Source organism: Chelonia mydas, chromosome 3 (genome assembly GCF_015237465.2).
Source record: "Chelonia mydas isolate rCheMyd1 chromosome 3, rCheMyd1.pri.v2, whole genome shotgun sequence".
NCBI lineage: Eukaryota > Metazoa > Chordata > Testudines > Cheloniidae > Chelonia > Chelonia mydas.
Genome location: NC_057851.1, coordinates 65,649,152 through 65,662,042, shown reverse-complemented (window position 1 = coordinate 65,662,042; position 12,891 = coordinate 65,649,152).

Genomic DNA, 12,891 nt, shown 5'->3' with positions numbered 1-12,891 from the left:
CCTTCGCCACCAAACTGGGCCTGTGGTCTTTCTTTCTGAGCAACATCGAGGTTTGCCGAATCAGAATGCTGCAAGTTGTGCTGGTGCAGCTAACTCCAGAGCTCCAGAAACAGCAGCATGAGCAACACTACTAGTAATCGGTTTACCAGAAACACACCTTGGTTGTGCCCACCAGCACCCACCTCTTCCCATTCCACTCTGCACACACTCACCAGCAGTAGAGCTAGGTTGCTCTAACCCCCTCTCCCCATCCCCCGGTCTCTGTTTTTGCTAAAATGTTTACCTTTTCCTTACTACTGATATCATTTAAGAAACAGCTTGGCCAAGCAATGCAAAATTGATTTTGGTGGCTTCTCCCTCAAGGAGCAGGTAGTAGCATTCCTTGAGTCCCACGATGGTTAAACAAGAGAGCAAGTCAGAGGGCTCAAAAATAGACAAGAACAGAATGTGGGACATTTGTGATTCCCCGTGTCAAACTTACTTCCCTTCCAGTCATCCAAAACTAGGGAGATTTGAGATTAGAACACACTCATATGCATATTAACGATATATATTGTAGCAGGGTGACAATCCTGCTACAGTTAAGGTGAAGACCAGGTTTCTGTTTAAAGCTTGACTCTTCTAAATGCTCTCAAAGCTACGTGTTTCTCAGATTGCCTTGAAATCTGGTATGCCTCATGATGGCCTTGGGTTCTGTTAGTGAACCAAATTTGGGACCATTTGACTGAATGGTTCCTGAGATACAGCTCCTGGAAAAATGCAACTTTTCTTAAAATTGACAGGTTCTTGCAACCTTTTTTTGCTCACAAAGAGAGATCATAAGAGGACTCAGATTATTGCACTGGAGTGTCCAGTGCTCAAAAGTTACCCCAGCACAGTGCATGGCACCCACCAACCATTTGAGGAAAATCAAATGAAAACATTTTAAAAAGTGTTTGCTACTCCAATTAGGTGAGCTGAAGCCTCATGCACCTCTTTGCATGCCTAATTGATTATACTGAGCATGGCTGGACAAAGAAGTTAACAGAAGTGTTAGCCCTCATAGTTCCACAGGAGCTTAATAGCTCAAGGAGATGAGCAGTGGTCTTTTGACTTTAATCCAGCCAGAATCAGTCTGAGTTGCACTTAGGGCAGAAAAGGTTATATGGCATATTGCTAAAATATGACTCTGTCCATATTTTTTATTTTGGGGGAATGTAATAAAAGTATTTTTGCAATCCCAGCTACTCCTCCCAAAATTAGATATATGAATCATAGAATCATAGGACTGGAAGGGACCTCAAGAGGTCATCTAGTCCAGTCCCCTGCCCTCATGGCAGGACTAAGTATCTAGACCATTCCTGACAGGTGTTTGTCTAACCTGCTCTTACAAATCTCCAATGATGGAGATTCCACAACCTCCCTAGGCAATTTATTCCAGTGCTTAACCACCCTGACAGGAATTTTTTCCTGATGTCCAACCTAAACCTCGCTTGCTGCAATTTAAGACCATTGGTTCTTGACCTATCCTCAGACGTTAACAAGAACAGTTTTTCTCCCTCCTCCTTGTAACAACATTTTATGTACTTGAAAACTGTTATCATGTCCCCTCTCAGTCTTCTCTTTTCCAGAGTAAACAAACCCAATTTTTTCAATCTTCTCTCATAGGTCATGTTTTCTAGACCTTTAATCATTGTTGTTACTCTTCTCTGGACTTTCTTCAATTTTTCCACATCTTTCCTGAAATGTGGCCCCTAGAACTGGAATGCTTTCTGGTAGGAGAGAGGAATTTTAGGGGTGAAAGAGTGGGGGGGAATAGGGATGAGAAGGATTTGGGGATGCATCAAGGAGAGGATAAATAGGAATGGCTGATAGGAGAGGAGTTGAGGGCTCAGATGAGAGGGAAGAACACATGGGGTTGTCAAGGTTCCTTCCTCACTCTGAACTCTAGGGTACAGATGTGGGGTCCTGCATGAAAACCTCCTAAGCCTACTTTCACCAGCTTAGGTTAAAACTTCCCCAAGGTACAAACTATTTTACCTTTTGCCCTTGGACTTCCACTGCCACCACCAAACTTTATCTGGGTTCCTGAAAACGTAGTTTGGAAACGTCTTTCCCCCCAAAATCCTCCGAACCCTTGCACCCCACTTCCTGGGGAAGGTTTGATAAAAATCGTCACCAATTTGCATAGGTTACCACAGACCCAAACCCTTGGATCTTAGAACAATGAAAAAGCATTGTTTCCTTACAAGAAGACTTTTAATAGAAGTAAAAAAGAATCACCTCTGTAAAATCAGGATGGTGAATACCTTACAGGGTAATTAGATGCAAAACATAGAGAATCCCTCTAGGCAAAACCTTAAGTTACAAAAAAGACACACAGACAGAAATATTCATTCTATTCAGCACAGCTATTTTCTCAGCCATTTAAAGAAATCATAATCTAACACATACCTAGCTAGATTACTTACTGAGTTCTAAGACTCCATTCCTGTTCTGTCCCCGGCAAAAGCATCACACAGACAGACACAGACCCTTTGTTTTTCTCCCTCCTCCCAGCTTTTGAAAGTATCTTGTCTCCTCATTGGTCATTTTGGTCAGGTGCCAGCGAGGTTACCTTTAGCTTCTTAACCCTTTACAGGTGAGAGGATTTTTCCTCTGGCCAGGAGGGATTTTAAAGGGGTTTACCCTTCCCTTTATATTTATGACAGGGGTGGAGGGTGATTTACAATTGGGGCAGGGGCACATGCTAACCCTTAATTCTCCCCTTCTGTGTGTGTGCCAGGATCTGGGGGCGGGGGATCTGAGCCTCTTTCTCTACACCCCATCTGAGCTGGGATCTGGGGGGTCCCTGCCCTCTGGGAGAGTCTGAGCCCCACTCCCTGTCCCCTTGTGTGTGTGTACCAGGTTTGAGGGGGCAGCCAATCTCTGGGTGCTTTTACCCCTTCCCTCTCTCCCCAATGGGAGCCATGTTCTGGGAGAAGGGTTTGCCCTACTTGGGGGTGTGATGTGTTGGATCACAGAAACCCCCTTGGGGTTGCCAGCTGATGTGCCAAGACTACTTCTGCCCTGCTTTCTTGCCCTTCCAGCTTGGGACTCCAGTGCCCTGCCTGGTTTGAGTCAGACCTGCTAGCCTGCTGCAAACCCAGACTGAGGTCTGAACCATGTCCCCTAACAGCTGTAGGCTTAATTGAAAGCAGCTCAACTCCCAATGGGGTCCAAACCCCAAATAAATCTGTTTTATCCTGTATAAAGCTTATAGAAAGTAAACTCATAAATTTTTCGCCCTCTGTAACACTGATAGAGAGATATGCACAGCTGTTTGCCCCCCCCCCCCCAGGTATTAATACATACTCTGGGTTAATTAATAAGTAAAAAGTGATTTTATTAAATCCAGAAAGTAGGTTCCAAGTTGTAACAGACAGAACAAAGTGAATTATCAAGCAAAATAAAATAGAATCATAGAATAGAATATCAGGGTTGGAAGGGACCTCAGGAGGTCATCTAGTCCAACCCCCTGCTCAAGTCTATGAACACACAAGTCTATGTCTAATACAGTAAGAAAACTGAATACAGATAGAAACATCACCCTCAGAGGTGTTCCAGCAAGCTTCCTTTTACAGACTCGTCTCCTTCTAGTCTGGGTCCAGCAATCACTCACACCCCCTGTAGTTACTGTCCTTTGTTCCAATTTCTTTCAGGTATCCTTGGGGGTAGAGAGGCTATCTCTCTTGAGCCAGCTGAAGACAAAATGGAGGGGTCTCCCCGGGGTTTAAATAGACTTTCTCTTGTGGGTGGAGACCCCCTCCTCTCTCCTATGCAAAGTCCAGCTCCAAGATGGAGTTTTGGAGTCACATGGGCAAGTCACATGTCCATGTATGACTCAGTTTTTACAGGCAGCAGCCATTGTCCACATGCTACCTTGAATGTCCTCATGTAGACTTCTTATGTGGATTGGAGCCTTCTGAGATCCATTGTGCATTAAGTGCTTTTTGATTGGGCACTTAACTTGCAAATTCCTTTCTAAAGAAGCTGACGAAATGCCTTACTAAGGCTATTTAAAATCAAATAAGTATACAGCCAATATTCATAACTTCGAATACAACAATGACACATGCATACAAATAGGATTAATATATTCAGTAGATCATAACCTTTACGTAGATATGTTACATGGCATATATAGCATAAAACATATTCCAGTTATGTCATATATAAATTCATAAACATATTTCCACAAAGCCTTATGGGGTGCACCGTTACAGGGGGATTGAGCTCCACTCTCCCCTCCCCCTGCCCCCCAGTGAGCCATCCACTGACATGAATGGAGCAGTTTTTTCCTCATAGCTGTTGTTTCAGGCTGTATTCATCCCCATAGTGTATTCTCTTTCAGCTGAGAACATCTACTTGAGATGAATCAGTCACTCAACACCTCTCTGAGCCTGCAACTTTGAAGTTATAAACCCACCCTGGGCAGAAATCTAAGCATGAACAGTAAACTTTTGGGAGACATCTGCCTCTGTCACAATTTTTGGGTTGGGTTTTTTCTTCTTTTAAGAGAAATTCTGAGTCCAGCAGAATATTCAGGAGGTGCTGAAACTATTTTTAAAAGAAAATAACTTACAGATGTGAATGCTCACTGGGAGCTGAAGGGTGCTTGGGGTGCAAGAGTAGGTGGTAATAGGGGAAGAGTGGTTTGGATCTTTAGTGAGGGAGGGTGGCATTCTGGGGAGTGGGATAAATGGGAATGGGTGGTAGGGAAGGGAAGAGGAGTTGGCAGAGTCAGGTAAAGGGGAGGGATTAGCGGGAGTGGGAGGGGAGAAAATGTGAGGGGCTGGAGACCATGAAGGGGAGCAGAGAAAGCTGGGGGCTTGAGTGTCAGGGCTGTCAGCCTCAATTCTCCCCTTATAAAAATTCCAGGATCTGGGGGCCCCTGCTCTTCTTGGGGTGTCTAAGCAGCTCTCCCTGCTCCTCCACATAATCTGGGATCTGGAGTGGGGGGGAATGAAGGTAACAAATTTAAATATCTGAAATCTAGAAAATGAATAGTTAAGTTACACATCCCACCAGTAAGGGGTGGGGGGACTGGCCAGAGTGTGTGGGAGTAGGGCCTGGTTTGGAGGAAGGGCAGACTGGGTGGCCCTGAGGCATGGCTGGAAAAACCTGGCTGAAGCAGGAGCAGGAGTCCCAGCTGAAGGTGGGTAGTGGGAGTGAGGGGCCCAGCTCAGGCCTCATAAGCAAGGAAGAGTGTGGCCCTGAAGTATGCTGCTGGCTGTGATATTTATACACAGCAGCATAGGGAAGGAGACAGCATGGAGAAACTTTTTACATGTTAATGGTTTCTACAATGTCAACTAATAGCTTAATGGATGGGAAGGGGAGGGGGAACTGGAAATGCTGGTGGGGGCGCTACATATGGCATGTGGTACAGAAGAAGAGAGCCACACCAGTCTTCTCTCACATCTTAAAGTTACGGTAAGAGCCCATGTAATTAAACTGTCTTGGTTTTGGGACATAGACCATGTCAGAGATTTCTCTCACCAGCCCTGTTAGCAACTACACATGGCAAACATTTCAAAGCACAAGCATTATCCAAATTCCACTATAACAAAATGTACAGGAGCGGGGAGGACAGTTGAGGAATCACATAGGAACCATAAAGTTCTTTGAAAGCGACTGATAAAAAGGATTATATAAAAGCTAGGACTTTTGATTATTACCTAGACACAGTAGCATATGAACTGCAAAACTCAGTGAGAACAACAATTGTCTAGATGGCCACTAACTCCTACCAATAAACATTTCTCTTTCTGTTTCAAAAACTAGGAAATTAAAAGGCAAAAAAGTCATGAATGCAGAGTTAAGTTTGTCTGCTGGGTAGCTTGTTTCCTTCCAGAATGTAGAGTTCAGCAAACTCAGACATCTGAAAATGAGGAAGGACAGAGTTAAGGTAAATGCTCACACAGCTGTAATTTTACCCTCTTTGAGAGTTGCCCCAGTATGCTCATAACACATATGCTCCCACTCTACCTTTTTACTGTGATGGACAGTGCTACCTGCACTGGCTTTAGGCTCAACATTGAGCCTACTCCCCCAACAGAATACACGCTTGTAAAAATTTAACTAGTTTATAACCTTTTACAGCCTCTTCATACTTGGACACAGGTTACCATCTAAACCTGTACTTTCCACTACCCATCCTTAAATCCACAGGCTGCACTCATATCCCACCTCACCACTGACAAGCCCCCAGTGCACTACGACTGACACAACCTACACAATTCTGTACTGAAATGACTGGGACCTCCAGGGACACATGCACCACTTTCCTTGGATCACTGTGACACTCGCCTCAAGGAGCCCAGAACCATAAGCCAGTGTGTTACCCCTCTGCCTCAACAAGAGAGAGCTTTGCTGATGCTTAAGTTGTTGATTAGCTCCTTTCCACACCAGTTACCAGCAAACTCCTCAAGACTCTGCCAGTCTAAACCTTGCCTTGCAGGTAACATTCAGTAAACCCCAGTTCCCATGTTCCCCAGAGACATTTCTCTGTAGTGTTTAGTCCCTCTCACTGGACACACCAAAATGATTAAGTCCACTGTCTCCAAAGAGACAGTACACACACGCTAGGTGGTTAGCCCAGCAGAGGACACACTCTTTACCTTAATACTAATAATCATACTAATAATCATACTACTAATAATACTTAATACTTTATTATTAAAGAACATAAATTTAAGTGGTACGAAGCAAGAGAAAAAGCGACAGGTGTGGGTACAAACAAAACAAAAATAACACGCTTTCTAGTGTCTAAAACGTAACTTTAGCAAGATACAATCTTTTCCTAAGCAGCTTTCTCACCTACGTCAAGCTATCAGCATCTCTGGCCCCTGATGCAGAAAGAACTACCATTCACAGAATCAGAGTGTGTTAACCCCTTTGTGCTCTAAGTGAGGGATAACTAATGGGTTCTCTCCCCCTTTTTCTATAGTCCAGTAAACCTTTGAATTGCATTCCTTTGAAATGTGTATACCAGACAGAATCCTCCTCCCCACTGGTATGCAGAAGCCATGCTGGTCAATTTGCTTTTTCGACTGGCTTAATCATTTTATTTACCTTAGATGTGAATGTACTTTCATTGTCCTTTGCTTGTAATCTAGCTGTGCAGGCAGGTAAATCCACATTTCTTTGTCTAGGGCAGGCTTATTTATCAGCGGCCTCCAAAACGTATTTTAAAAACGTATCTCCAGCATACATACATACTCTTTATACACAGCCCATACATACATCACACAATGATATTCATGTCCATTGTGTCACCAGTTTTTACAGGATACCTTATAAGGCACTTTATGGTTAAATATTCTGACAAGAGTGGGTTGGGTGCACCCTTTGTCAGTTGGCATAAAGCAGCCCTTAGGGTCACAATTACGCAGTGGGGGGCCTTTGACCTAGTTTTCTTCATATCATAATGACAGCTCTAGGATGCTCTTCAAACTAAGCCGCAGCTCTTCGTATATCACAATCACAGGTCTTCCAATTTATTCCTCCTCCATTCAATACAGCTACACCGAACACAGTGAATGCAGCTGGAGTGCATGCAGATAATTCCCAGTGGCTACTGCCAGCTCCAAAGGAAAAGCATTAAGGTTGTGTGGGCATTTATGTCAACTCTGTATTTCCTGGTTTTCAGACGTTTGAGTTCTGCTGAACTTGGTATTCTGGAAGTGCACAAGCTATCACTGGGCAATCTTAACTCTGCATTAACAAAGTTTTGTGCCATTTAATTAATAAACAGAGTACATCTAATTCTAATTAACAAGGGAAAATAATGTTTTTTCTGTTAGAATGCACAGATGTAGCCAGAAGCTGCTTTCTTTTTGAACATTCATCAGCTCTGTGTGCTTTTCCTCACATCATCTGTCAGGGCCATATTAACCAAGAGTCCCAGGAATCTTGGGCCGGGGGATTTGGAGGCAGCCAGGCAGGTAGTCGGGGCACTCTGAGAAGTTGCTGCTCAGCTGACATGCGTTTGTACCTATGGCAGCCTAGAGGAGGCACTGCAGCTGTGTGCCAGCTGTGCATGAGAGAGCTGTGGCATTGGGAGCTGGTAGGAGAGGTGGAAAAGAAACTGCTAAGCTGTGAAAATAAACTCTTACAATACAGGAATAAAGGGTTATGGGTGTGGTGTTTGGACGGAGAAGGGCCCCCATAATGTTAGGGCTCAGGGGGTTAATGCAGCCCTGTGGGCTTGTTGACATTTAACATTTCTACTTGCAGCAGTTTAGTTTTATAACAGGGAGGGAGGGGTGATATAAGTGGAATCAGGAAATCTTCCAACCCCACGGGCTTTGGCCTACTATGCCATTGCCTTTAACAAGAATCACTGAGGGAAAATTACTGAGAGAGCGAGCTCAGACCGCAGGGGATTTCCTTCTGGTGCTTCTCTCTTTCAACAGCGCTTTCAAACAGATGTTACTTTCCAGCTGGGTTTGAAAGAGAAGTCCTGGTGTATGAGGATGTTTAGAAGATTAAGGGATTAAGCAGAAAAGGCTCCATTGCAAGAATTTATCTTCCAACTGGTGCTCAGCTAAGGTAGAAAATTCTTCGAGATAGAAAGATATAGATAAACTGGGGATACAGATATATTTGGCTCCTCTCATAAATTTATTGTTAATACTGTTGTATTTTAACTCAATAGAAAATTAGAATAAGGTAATGCCAGATGCTGTCTCTCTGTTAAAAGGAAGTCAGCAGAAACAGGTGAACCCCGCAAATTATTTTTTCAGGCTGTTCAAACTCACAAACCTTTCCCCCTCTAATATTGACCTATGTTTTTCTCAAAAGTGGTATAATTAATATATAGATATAGATGGAGTGGGAGGACTGTGAGTTTTCCCTCCCTTTTGTTGGTTTAAATCATAACTTTGAAGTCATTTTACACATAGAGACGTGCGGCTCTCTCTGATGTTCATGTGCTTTCCTCTGGCTTCATTACAACACAAAAGTGAATAGCTTGGTGATCCAAAGCCCATTCTTTTGGGCTTTTGTAGGATGTCTGGGGAAGGGGTGAGGAGCTGAGATCTAGGGTTGGGTATATTGGAGGAAGTATCGTGTAGCTGAAGTAGGATGACCAGACGTACCGATATTAGGGGCTTTGTCTTATATAGGCAGCTATGGTTTTAAAAGATTGGTGCATGTGCTTTTAAGTTGGTTTGAATTTATTTTATTTCCTGAAAACTGAAATAAAAACATACGTAAATAAGAATATGTAAAATTTTTAATCCAGCTAAGGGGCAGCCTGCGCTTTTGTTAAGGGATGGAAGAATACCCAGAAAGTAGGCTGACACAAGAGTGTGCTCATTATGCAGGGTATAGTACTGCTCCTTATTTGTTTTTTTATAGAGTTTTTTCTCCTTCTTTCTCTTCCCCTTTCAGTTTCTCCATATTTCTTTTTCACTCTATCCTTGCTCTGCTGCATTTTCACCCTGTTTTTCCTTTGGATTTCTCTCACTCCCTCTTTTCCCTCTTTTTTCACATTCTTTCCTAAACAGAATCCAAACCCAGTAACATGCCAGTTAACTCTGACAGGAACTTTCCAAGTTCAAATGGTTTCAAAATTAAGCAAAATGAGTTCCCTGTCTCTACATGCCAGCACTTGGAGGGAGGGATTAAAAGGAAATGGTGGTCTCTGTTGAATTACAAGAGCAGAATTCAACAAAGAGAGGGGAAAAACCAGTTTCCTGTAAATCACTCATCTTTTATGTCGTTACCTGTTATTTCACAATAGAAAAACTTATCAACGCATTTCTGTTTTCCTAGTAGTCGGAACAAAGTACTTACAGATCTAAAATACACGTGTCTCTCTATATGTAAAATAACTTGAATAGCATGACTTAACCAACAAAAGGAAGGAAATTCATAGTTTTCCCACTTCCATTTTCATATCAGTGAATGTTTATGAAGAGTATCAGATTTACCACTCTGAAGACATTGAAGTTTTCTATAATTAATATCGTGGAATAGGTATGGTATGGGCAGTGGCAGTACAAACTTCCCCACAATGACCGGTCAGATCTAGAGACAACATGTCTAACGGTGAGAAGTTATTTTTCCCTCCAAGACCATTCAATCCTTCAATCCCTATGAACTAGGGCTGCCAAGTAGTGAACTACTGTCACTTGTGCTGGTGTTTCTGATACAGACATCAGTCCACTGGGAAAAGGATGGTGATCACAGCTTGTTACAAATAAGTGACTAAACAATCATCAGGCAATGACAACTTCCAGGCACAGTTGGTTTAGCCTGGCTTATAACCACTGGTCAAGAGATAACAGGCTCTTTACATTATCTCTTTACCAATCCTCTGAACCAATTAATCCTCTTCTCACTCTATCCTTAACACACTTTGCAAAGATCTTGATGTTGTAACAAAGCCTTGGCCAACTACAGCTTCACAGTGGACACTAGGCTTCACACTGTAGTTATTCAGAACTTCACAACAGCCGCAGAGACGGAGCTCTAGTCACTTGAACTAGAGGAGAATCAACATTGGCTATTAGTAGTAAAGGACACACAAGTTACCAGTTCTGATTTTTTTTTTTCAGACTGCAAGGTCATGTTAACAAACTCCATTTATTTAGCACTCAGTATACTCTCATTTCTCAAACACCAGTCCTTACCACGGTGATTTGTAGACTGCACTAAGTTTACCAGCCTGGGAGCTTAGTGCACACTGTGCGTGTTCTCCTTTTGTGGTGTCTTTCAGGAGTCACCAGCAAGAAGACAAATCTCTTTTCAAATTTTGGAATGAAAGTTTAGATAGAGTTTATGACTTGCTTTAATAAAAGTTCTTGTTAAGATTTTCCTTATTGATCTCATAGCATGTGTTGATGACGGTGCTGAGTCAGACCCAGAAGAGCTTTGGCTGCTTTGGCTTTTATGTCAGCTTTTATGTTGTGTGGGAAATGTTTCCTGCATAGGAAGAGAGAACCTGGGGTTACAGTGAATTTTCTTTGCAAAAGCTCTAGAATGCTTGGCTATGCCATACCTCAGATCTCTCTGGAGAAAGTTCCACTCCTATCACTGTGTCTCAAACACTCCAGAGCCATTTGGCATCAGTTGACAGTGCTGGTGAAAGCTTTAAAGGGGGTGAGCCACGTTGATGAGAAAGCTTATGTGCCTGGGACTTAGTATTCTAAACATTACTCCTGGGGGAATTCTGAGCCCACTGCGCAATGCAGAATTTTGCAGAAATTAATGTTGGGCACCCAGAATTTCCTTTTTTCCCCAAGTAATGGGCTGCAGAGATTTTGGTCACCACTAGGGGCCACTGGACCTGACACAGCCCAGCTCGCAAATAGAAGACACGACTGGGGAAAGGGGAGGTAACTGGAGGGTTCCCAGCAACTGCAGTTCCCAGCATGCTGAAGGAAGAAAGTGGCGGTGCACAAGAAACTCTGTGCAAGCCTGGGACCCAGCATAAGGCTGTTTCTCCCTCTGGATCCTCGGGCTCCAGGAGGGTAGGGTCTGTGAGTCCCTTGGCCGGGGGAGGGGGGCCCGCAGCAGGGCTCTGGGGGGTGTGTGTGAGTGTCTGGGCTGGAGGGGTGGCCTCAGCTGGCCTCTGGAGGGGGAGTCTCTGTGAGTGGTCGTGATTAATTTTGCTGTTAATAATAATAGAATACCATTTATTTAAATATTTGTAGATGTTTTCTACATTTTCAAATATATTGATTTCAGTTACAACACAGAATACAAAGCATACAGTGCTCACTTTATATTTATTTTCAATTACAAATATTTGCTCTGTAAACACCAAAAGAAATAGTATTTTTCAATTCGTCTAATACAAGTACTGTAGTGCAATCTTTTTATCATGAAAGTTGAACTTAGAAATGTAGAATTATGTACAAAAAACCCTGCATTCAAAAATAAAACAATGTAAAACTTTAGAGCCTATAAGTACACTCAGTCCTACTTTTTGTTCCGACAATCGCTGAGACAAACAAGTTTGTTTATATTTGTGGGAGATACTGCTGCCTGCTTCTTATTTACAGTGTCACCTGACAGTGAGAACAGGCGGTCGCATGGCACTTTTGTACCGAGCATTGTAACAAAAAAAATCTACATTTGTAAGTTTCACTTACAGAACAAAGAGATTGCACTACAGTACTTGTGTGAATTGAAAAATACAGTTTCTTTTATTTATCATTTTACAGTGCAAATATTTATAATAAAAATGATAATATAAAGTGAGTACTGTACACTTTGTATTCTGTGTTGTAATTAAAATCAACATATTTGAAAATGTAGAAAAACGGCCACAAATATTTAATACATTTAAATTTGTATTCTATTGTTTAACAGTGCGATTAAAACTGTGATTAATCACGTTTAATTTTGTTAATCACAATTAATTTTTTGTTAATCATGTTAGTTAACTGTGATTAATCAACAGCCCTACTTTTTAGTGAAAATTGAAATAAAATAGGTATTAAACACTTCCGCCTTTTTGATGTAATCCATCATTAGCTCTCTTTTCCTGCTCAGTAGCAGATTTACACTTTCCTCCCTCATTCTCTTGATCCTAATTATTTATAGAACTCTTCTTATTGCCTTTTATATCTTTTGCCAGGTGTAATTCATTTTATGCCATAGCCTTTCTGATTTTGTCCTTACATTCTTGTGTCCAAGGATAACATTAGCCCGTTTGGCTACAGTGTCTCATTGGGACCTCATGGTCAGCTGTTTATCCACCCCATATCTTCAAATCTTTTTCAGAGTCACCGCTTTCCAGGATAGGTTGCCCCGTCCTGTAAGTAAGGCTTACATTCTTAGTTTCTGCATGTATACATTTACATTTAGCTGTATTAAAACATATACTGTTTGCTTGCACCCTGCTTACCAAGTGAT